This window comes from Oncorhynchus tshawytscha, linkage group LG17, assembly GCF_018296145.1.
Source record: "Oncorhynchus tshawytscha isolate Ot180627B linkage group LG17, Otsh_v2.0, whole genome shotgun sequence".
NCBI lineage: Eukaryota > Metazoa > Chordata > Actinopteri > Salmoniformes > Salmonidae > Oncorhynchus > Oncorhynchus tshawytscha.
Window position 1 is genome coordinate 13,214,173 of NC_056445.1, and position 7,579 is coordinate 13,221,751.

Consider the following 7,579-nt stretch of genomic DNA (forward strand, 5'->3'; position numbering starts at 1 on the left):
GGAACCACTCAGAGGCCCTCTCTGCCCTTCTGTTGACCAGGCTGCCTACTCTCTCCTGCTCCTCTCGCAGGTTGTTGGTGCCGGTGTGAATAATAATGTGGCATGGTGTGCCAAAGTTAGGTTGGGACAGGATCTGGAGTGCATCCTGTGTTTTTGGGCACCATATTTTGCACACCTTGTGGTGGGGAAGAGTTTATCTTCTTGGATGAATTTCCCATTTGAGTCATTGAGGATGGCCACCTCAGTGGTTTTTACCAGATTAGTGCGTTTACGGTCTGGGGCTGGAGTACACAGGGCCTGTGTACATGGAGGGGTGTGTGGGGGTGTGTCAGGGGGGGCAGAGAGCTTCTCTCTGTAGTAGGTGTCCCCATGTGCGCCTCCTTGTTGACTGGGGGTGTGGGTAAAGGGTTGTCGGTATGGGGGGGATTGTGGTTAAAGGTGGGTCAGTTGGGTTGTTAGATGTGGTGAGGGGCTGCAGCTTCTCTCTAGGAGTCTCTATAGTCTGCTCTCTGTGATGCAGCACCCTCTTGATGACAGACAACTCCTTTGCCATTTCCTCCTTTACCTGCACCAGCTCTCTCCTCATGGTGGCCTTTACCTCCTCAAGCGCTGTGGTAAGGCTCTCTCTCAGCACCTAGACAGAGTTCTTCAGCTGGGTCCTGAACTGGTTGTTCTGGTCCTGTAGAAGCTCTGTGTCTGGGATGGAGGTGGTGTAGGTGGGGGCGCTGCTCCTTCAGCTCAGTAACCCATACCTCTAACAGAGCCAGCCTGTCTCTCAGGAGGCTGATGGTAGTGTAGCTGGGGGGCTGTAACAGTCCTGTTTTGTGAGCAGTCGGCAAACAACGTTTCTGGGTTCTCGATCAGAATTCTATGTTTAAAATAGATTCTTCTCTTCTCAGATTTAATTTCTGCTGGGTATTCAAATAAAGGGGGGCTCTCAGTCTCTGCTGCTGGTGGTGCTGCTAGTGCTGCCTCAATGGACATGTGGCTATGGTTACCACCAGTAAACAGTTGGAGCTAGACGGTAAGCTAGCTGACAGATTTGAATTTGGCTAGCTACCACGATGAAGATGGGTCTTTTAACTCACTCTCTGTCAATCTTTTCCTCCTGTGTTGATCTGCAGTTGTACAATTTGATTACCTACGTATACATTTTTTGCTAATTTAATCGTGTCAATCTGGCACTTAACAACCAAAAAGTTATAAATCTGGAGCCGTTCTTCTGCATGACTTCTCTCTCAGAATTATTATTATTATTATTATTATTGTTTCTCTGTCTCTGTCTCTGTCTCTGTCTCTGTCTCTGTCTCTCTCTCTCTTTCTCTCTCTCTCCCTGTCTGTCTCTCTCTGTCTCTGTCTCTGTCTCTGTCTCTGTCTCTCTCTCTTTCTCTGTCTCTGTCTCTGTCTCTCTCTCTCTTCTCTCTCTCTCTCCTGTCTGTCTCTGTCTCTCTCTCTGTCTCTGTCTCTGTCTCTGTCTCTGTCTCTGTCTCTGTCTCTGTCTCTGTCTCTGTCTCTGTCTCTGTCTCTCTCTCTCCCTGTCTGTCTCTCTCTGTCTCTCTCTCTCTTTCTCTCTCTCTCCCTGTCTGTCTCTCTCTGTCTCTCTCTGTCTCTCTCTCTCTTTCTCTCTCTCTCCCTGTCTGTCTCTCTCTGTCTCTGTCTCTCTCTCTCTTTCTCTCTCTCTCCCTGTCTGTCTCTCTCTGTCTCTGTCTCTCTCTCTCTTTCTCTCTCTCTCCCTGTCTGTCTCTCTCTGTCTCTCTCTGTCTCTGTCTCTTTCATTTGTCATTTATCTTGTTTATCTGTTCTCTTCTCTATCTCTATCCCTCTCCTCCTCTCTCCCCACCGTCGAGCAGAGTAACACTTCACCAGCAGGTTGTAGGTTTAGTAGGCTAACGCTAATTATCCTCATAGGGTTAGAGGAGTGAGGGGGAAGGGGGCGAGAGGATTAAATAGAGGTCTAATTTGATGACCCTCTCTCATTCTGTTCAGGCCAGGGAGGGACTTGGCTTGTACATACATCCACACACACACAGACGCACACATGCACGCACACACGCACTCACACACATGGTAAGTCAAATCTAATGAATATCCACACATCTGAATGTTATTTCATAGCCGTGCCGCACAGTAACACGTTAATATATTTTCATATGGGCAACAGCTGTCGAAGCATCACAACGTGTGCTTCTCGTGCCATTGGTCTGCCAAACTATGTAGCAGTCATATAACTCTTCCTTCAATGCTATGTAACAGTATCCTGGTGCTAGGATACAGTAGAGCAGTGGTCCTGGAGACCTACAAGATGTGTAGGTTTTTTTCCAACCCTGCACTAACACCTAATTCAATTAATCAAGGAAATCATTGGTGATTATCTCTGAATGACCAGCGTTGGCGGTTTTCCTATTTTGTTGCATTACAACCTGTAATTTAAATAGATTTTTATTTGGATTTCATGTAATGGACATATACAAAATAGTCAAAATTGGTGGAGTGAAATGGAAAGAATAACTTGTTTCAAACAATTCTAAAAAAATAAAATAAAAAACAGAAAAGTGGTGCATACAGATCATGTGACACTTAGATTGCACACAGGTGGACTTTATTTAACTAATTATGTGACTTCTGAAGGTAATTGGTTGCACCAGATCATAGGAAAGGGGGTGAACACACATGCAATCACCACTTGTCTGTTTAAATTCTAATTTTATTTTTCTTCACCAATTTGGACTATTTTGTATATGTCCATTACATGAAATACAAAATAAAAATCAATTTAAATTATAGGTTGTAATGCAATAAAATAGGAAAATCGCCAAGCGGGTGAATACTTTTGCAAGGCACTGTTTATACACCTGTTTTGAAAGGCCCCAGAGTCTGCAATTCCACTACGCAAGGTGCACCACCAAGCAAGCGGCACGGGAGTCCAAGGGGATTTCCAAACAGGTCAGGGAAAAAGTTGTAGAGAAGTACAGATCTGGGTTGGGTTATAAAAAAATAGCAGAAACTTTGAACATCCCACAGAGCACCATTAAATCCATTATTAAAAATGGAAAGAATATGGCGCCACAACAAACCTGCCAAGAGAGGGATGCCCACCAAATCTCACGGACCAGGCAAGGAGGGCATTAATCAGAGAGGCAACAAAGAGACCAAAGATAACCCTGAACGAGATGCAAAGCTCCACAACGGAGATTGGAGTATCTGTCCATAGGACCACTTTAAGCCGTATACTCCACAGAGCTGGGCTTTACGAAAGAGGGGCCAGAAAAAAAGCCATTGCTTCATGAATAAAATAAGCCAACACGTTTGGTGTTCGTCTAAAGGCATGTGGGCGACTCCCCAAACATATGGAAGAAGGTACTCTGGTCAGAACTTCCAGAGATTTCAGTCTTCCAGAGATTTGAGACTGGGGCGGAGGTTCACCATCCAGCAGGACAATGACCTTATGCATACTGCTAAAGCAACACTCGAGCGGTTTATGGGGAAACATTTAAATGTTTTGGAATGGCCTAGTCAAAGTCCAGACCTTAATCCAATTGAGAATCTGTGGTATGACTTAAAGATTGCTGTACACCAGCAGAACCCATCCAACTTGAAGGATCTGGAGCAGTTTTGCCTTGAAGAATGGGAAAGAATTCCAGTTGCTAGATGTGCTAAGTTTAAAGAAAAATATACCAAGAGACTTGCAGCTGTAATTGCTGCAAAAGGTGGCAAAGTATTGACTTTCTACAAAGTATTGACTTTGGGGGGGAGAATAGTTATGCACGCTCAAGTTTTCTGTTTTTTTGTCTTGTTTCTTGTTTGTTTCACAATAAAAAAATATGTTGTATCTTCAAGTGGTAGTGTAAATCATGTTGTGTAAATCAAATGATACAAAAAAAACAAATCCATTTTAATTCCAGGTTGTAAAGCAACAAAATAGGAAAAATGCCAAGGGGGGGTGAATACTTTCGCAAGCCACTGTAACACTTGTCGTGCTCTACTGGCATATCAATGGTTAAGTATTTCAATTCATTTGTGTTCCTATGGGATTCTGCATAAAATAAAGACAATTCAACACTCTGCCTTTCTACCCCAAAGCTCCAGATTGGAAAAGGCCCAGAAAAAGTGGTTTGTTTATAATGCAATAAAAGCGGAAGCATAAAAAAGACAGAAGGGATGAGTTTATGCAGCAATCTTTATTTAATGGATGAGAACACTCTTCACTAGGCCCTACAGGCACATGACAAGTGGATTGGCAGGAACAGTTTAGACTTTGTGTACATGAGAGACTCAATCCTCATGACCAAGCTGTATGTTCATTATAATTCCACCGAGAGCAGCACGTGGACAGTGTTACAGCAGTCTGAGATGAATTGGTTTTGACTGATGTGCGACAGTTTACTACAGAATGCTACAGTACTTATTGTATTTTACTGTAGAATACTATACTACACACTGTAGTATCCCTCTCATGTGTAGTACTTACTTTGAAAGGTTGTAGTATACTGTAGAATACTATAGTCCTGTAAATACTACAGTATACTACAGACCACAAAAACACAACAGTAAATACTACAGTAATGTCCGCAAAAACACTACATTCCGCACTGTAGTATACTACAGTATTTCATTTGCATATACCCTGCCCATTCCCCTCCCCCATATCCCAATTTGTGCCACCCATAAGTGAGAAAACTGCCAATGTAGGCTATATTTTGTGTTCCCTACAGGTTATAGAAAATAGCATAAACTATTAACTATCTGTTCAGACCTCAGTCCTACCTACCTACAGGTTATGGAAAATTTGCCCTTTGAGTATTTCTCCAGTAGGTTTCCTCAAGGAGAAAGCCCCCACTGCTACAGTGCATACTCCACGTCTTGTTACGTTACAGCCTTATTCAAAAATGGATTCAATAAAATAAAATCCTCATCAATCTACACACAATACCCCATAACGACAAAGCGAAAACAGAAATACCTTATTTACATAAGGATTCAGACCCTTTGCTATGAGACTCGAAATTGAGCTCAGGTGCATCCTGTTTCCATTGATCATCCCTGAGATGTTTCTACAACTTGATTGGAGTCCACCTGTGGTAAATTCAATTGATTGGACATGATTTGGATGGTACACACCTGTCTTGATAAGGTCCCAGAGTTGACAGTGCATGTTAGAGCAGAAACCAAGCCATGAGATCGAAGGAATTGTCTGTAAAGCACCGAGACAGGATTGTGTCGAGGCACAGGTCAAGGGTAGGGTACCAAAATAAATTCTGCAGTGTTGAAGGTCCCCAAGAGCACAGTGGCATTCATTCTTAAATGGAATACATTGGAAACAAACTAAACAATCTTGGGAGATGGGCCTTGGTCAGGGAGGTGACCAAGAACCCGATGACAGAGCTCCAGAGTTCCTCTGTGGAGAAGGGAGAACCTTCCAGAAGGACAACCATCTTTGCAGCACTCCACCAATCAGGCCTTTATGGTAGAGTGGCCAGACAGAAGCCTCTCCTCAGTAAAAGGCCCGACAGCCCACTTGGAGTTTGCCAAAAGGCACCTAAAGACTCTCAAATCCTGAGAAACAAGATTCTCTGGTCTGATGAAACAAAGATTGAACTCTTTGGTCTGAATGCCAAGCATCACGTCTGGGGAAACCTGGCACCATCCCTACGGTGAAGCATGGTGGTGGCAGAATCATGCTGTGGGGATGTTTTTCAGCGGCAGGAACTGGGAGACTAGTGAGGATTGAGGGAAAGATGAACGGAGCAAAGTACAGAAAGTTCCTTGATGAAAACCTGCTCCAGAGTGCTCAGGACCACAGACAGGGGCGAAGGTTCACCATCCAACAGGACAGCGACCCTAAGCACTGTTGTGACGTTGTATTAGTTAATGTGACGAATGTTGTTCATCGAATGACTAAAGTTTCTAATTGCGTGATTAACTGAATCAAGCAATTATTAACTCATTTACCTGAGGCACCATGGGAAAATTAGTTTTGATTGAGTTTATATTTCCCAAATTAACTCAAAGAATATCAGAATATCGATTTTACAACAGCCGCTAATTAACCAGTTGCCTCTACCAATCGTACCACACCAATCTTAGTTTAATATTTATTTACTAAAAAGCCAAAATGATGATAAAAGATACACATAGACAAAACACATTATAGGCTATTGATTAGAACTTAGTATAACGGGCCAACACACTATGGCGCGTGTTACCCACAATGGGGATTTTAGAGAGAAAAAATAAAGTACACAAGAGAAAGGTGAATTTGTCAGCTATGCTATTCTAACCCTAGCCTTGCCCCAAACTGCCGCTCTTATGGGTCAGAATATAATGATGTAATTACGTGGGGATGATCTCAGAGGACTCTCTGCGTGGACCGTCCAAGCTGCTCGATGACGCACTACTCCGGCGCACCTCTCTGATCGTCCTCCCGATTTCAGTGTCCTTTTGGCTTAGGAGTCTGTTCCCTCACCCTTTGCTCTGGAAGGGGTCTTCTGAGGACAGACAGCTCTGTAGCTCAGAGCTAACAGCATAGGTATGAAACCCTTTAGATACCATGATTCGATGGGAGATGGAGGCTAGGTGGTTCGACTTGAATTTACCCGCTTAGACACAGCTACTCATCCGTAACTTGGGTAGAAAAGGATTTCTTTGTATTCAAACTTGCGTTGCGTTCTGGGTTCGTTGACTTTTTAGATCTTGCTGCAGCTTGGGTCACGTAGTCCTCCTGTAAATTCTATACTCACAGGTTTTATACCCTTGGTTCAGAAGTGGGCGTAACCGCCTTTAGGGCAATTCTCTGGGCTTACCAAGTTAATGAGGCAAGGTCTAGATTTGATTCAAATCCAATTTTAGACAACTAACTTAACATTTCATCTTCCCCGAAACATTCTCTTTGGATATTTTCCATACAATGTACAATGTATAAACATCAAACATATGGGTCAGAATATAATGATGTAATTACTCTTCACATGACAATGTTTTCGTAATAACGTCATCTATTAACCTTTAATAACAAAACAAAAATGACATACATTTTCATATTCCATCTATCGTCATGACCACCATTGTGGCTGACGGAAACCATTGTTCCAAAGTCCCTTTATTTCATGTTTAATGTTCTGAGGCTGGTTCTCCATAGTAAAAGGACAAAGGAATTTGTCTGTGGCATGAGATTTACCAGGGGCGTGAGGGTCAGACCCCTAGATCTCTCCTCCTCTGTTGGGGTTGAGAGATAATCTGTAGGGTTGTGGTCTCCTGTAACCTGACCTGATCAGGACAGTCATGACAGCACACACCCAAGGCAATGCATGAGTGTCTTTGGGAAAAGTCTCTGAATGTCCTTGAGTGGTCCAGCCAGAGCCTGGACCCTTTACCCGATCGAACATCTCTGGAGAGATCTGAAAATAGCTGTGCAGCGACACTCCCCATCCAACCTGACAGAGCTTGAGAGGATCTGCAGAGAAGAATGTGAGAAACTCGCCAAATACAGGTGTGCCAAGCTTGTAGCGTCATACCCAAGAAGACTCAAGGCTGTAATCTTTACCAAAGGTGCTTCAACAAAGTACTGAGCAAAGGGGCTGAA

At 43.4% G+C, this 7,579-nt stretch overlaps 1 non-coding gene across 1 annotated transcript; it reads left to right on the top strand.

Moving 5' to 3' along the window:
- Positions 1 to 4,780: 4,780 nt before the first annotated feature.
- On the top strand, positions 4,781 to 4,835 carry LOC112217289. The gene has a single exon (XR_002948457.1). It is a non-coding gene; the product is annotated as a U7 small nuclear RNA (small nuclear RNA).
- Positions 4,836 to 7,579: the final 2,744 nt, after the last annotated feature.